Source organism: Triticum aestivum, chromosome 6D (genome assembly GCF_018294505.1).
Source record: "Triticum aestivum cultivar Chinese Spring chromosome 6D, IWGSC CS RefSeq v2.1, whole genome shotgun sequence".
In the NCBI taxonomy this organism is placed as follows: Eukaryota; Viridiplantae; Streptophyta; class Magnoliopsida; order Poales; family Poaceae; genus Triticum; species Triticum aestivum.
The window spans coordinates 467,353,650-467,355,988 of record NC_057811.1 but is presented as its reverse complement, the minus strand read 5'-3'; the positions used below and the strand labels follow the sequence as shown (position 1 = coordinate 467,355,988).

General features: G+C 47.0%; 1 pseudogene; it reads left to right on the top strand.

The window, feature by feature from the left end:
- The first annotated feature begins 450 nt into the window (after window positions 1-450).
- LOC123142720 (F-box/LRR-repeat protein 14-like) lies at window positions 451-1,971 on the top strand (annotated as a pseudogene).
- The last annotated feature ends 368 nt before the right edge of the window (window positions 1,972-2,339 follow it).

Below are 2,339 nucleotides of genomic sequence, written 5' to 3'. Positions count from 1 at the left end.
TACGACAAATCCAGATCATATGCTTTGGAAAGATTCAAAAGTTGTAAGCACATAACGGCGGCATGAGGGGTGTGGCTGGGTCGGGCCGTGCGCAATAGAAAGAGAGGCCTCCGTGCGCAAATCTTCTCTTGTTTCTCAAATCTTCTCTTGTTCGCCACTCCCCACCAAGGCGCCGCCCCACGCGAGACGAGGGTTTCTATCCGAGGTCGCGGCGGAGGTTTCCTGCCGCCGGCTGCCACACAACCCCAGACCAGCCCACGAACGCCGCAATCTCCGCTCATTTCCTCCCTGCCGACGCCGGCATTCGGGTCGACTCCTTTCCCCCTTCTTCGTAGGGTGACCATGATTGAACCAGCCAGCCAACTCGATTGCTGTACTTGGTTAGTTCTGTTGATTCCGCCGTCTAGTGTCTAGGTGAGCTTGATTCTTGCCCTGGGTTCTGTTGATCCCATGACAGTATTGTGTCTAGGTCGTCTACTCGTCTTCGTTGCTGCAGTCTGGTCTGGTAATGCTATTGGCCCATTTATGTATGAACATGGGTGGAATCTACAAGGGTGGACAGCTTGTTTTCGTTAGTAGCAGACATGTTCCCGAGCAGCCTTGGTATCGCTGTTCTCCCGGTTCCCCAATTTGGTGAAAGTAGAGATAAATTATTCTGGAAAGAAGCTCAGTTACAGGGGCCAGTTGAAAAACCAAGGTCTCCTTGTTCTATCATCTCACTGCCCCTTATTGTCTGATCTTGCTTTAAGCTTCTGCTCTTCCATTGATGAGTCTGGTCTTGGTTATCTAGCTGACTGCAAAAGTTTGATGTCCCTCAGGCTGAACCACACTCCAGCAGTAAATTCTACTGGGATTTTTCGGGTGGCGGTTGGTTGCAGGCATCTTTCGCTTCTCCACCTTGTTGACTGTACGGGAGTAGACAACATAGAGTGGCTTGAGTACCTTGGGAGGTATGGATCGTTGAGGGAACTTGTTGTAAAGGATTGCAATGGAATCAGCCAGTATGACATCATAAAATTTGATCCATGATGGGCGAATCTCCAAAAATTTGAGTTTGAGAATAATGGAAATTACTGGATGACAGGGGCCCGTGACCCCTCCAACGTGTCTGGATACCCATATAGCTATGACATTTGCTGTGATAGTTTGAAGGACCTTAGGTTGGCTAATTTTAGAACTCAGCCAGAGATTGGACTTCTTTTTCTCCTGGGAAGTGCAAAGCATTGGAGACACTTTACCTGGAGTATGTTATTGGTATAAATGAGAATGAGATGATTGCACTATTCCAGAGGTGCAGCAACCTTAAGACCATCTCACTTCGGCTCATGCCTGTGAGATGTGAAGATTATGAGTTTAGGACGCCACTGACTGATGTTAGCCTTAAGGCTCTAGCTCTCAGCTGCCCTATGCTTCAGGTTGTAGAGCTCACTTTCACATATTGCGAACACAAGTATCCTACCAGAATTGGCTTCACACAAAAGGGTATTGTGACGCTCATCCAATCTTGTCCAATTCGCACTCTTTTGCTAGATGGTGCCAGCATTTTTAAAGACAATGGGATGAAGGGCCTCTCATCCTCGCGGTTCCTGGAGACACTCAAGATCGTGAATTGCAGGTCTGTCACTGATGCTGGTATTGGTTTCATTATTCAGGCTCCTTCATTGAGCAGTCTCATCCTCTGCGAATGTGAGAAAGTGACAGATAATGGAATGGCTGCGCTGGTACGTTTGCAGAAGTTGGAGTCCTTGACCGTTATAGGGTGTTGTAAGGTCTCTGAGGAGGGTGTCCAGGGTGCTGCCAGATCAGTTCACTACGCGGCAGAGGTGGGCCCTATGACATCCTAAAAGGAATAAAGCTCACTCAGTCTTGGGAGTAATCTTTGGCTGTTGATTCAGGTGCTGCATATGACATCCTATCATGGAAGTAATTGAAAGACAGATGTACCTGGAAATTGTCCTGTGACCCAGCTCCAATTGCTCGGTTATTTTTGACTTGTTGCACCTCAGGAATTTGTCAGAATTCTAATGTGTTGCGGGGCTTTGAATGACAGTTGTTTTTCCTATTTATTGTATGTGTTCGGATTGCTTCTTACATTAAAGGAAGAAGGGGGCAGAGAGCTCCTTTCATTGAGATCTAACATGACGCCTATTTTTTGTATGAAGTCGGTGGGTCTTCAGATTTATCAGCAACTCTGATTTTTTTTTTTATCAGCAACTCTGAAATTCTGAATAAGAAGATCAAGAAAAACGCATGTAAAGCAGCCAGCCGGAGGATTACTGAATCCTTGGACAGCCGCGGTGCTCCGACGGAATCCCCGGATTCAAGGTAGGTTTCTTCTC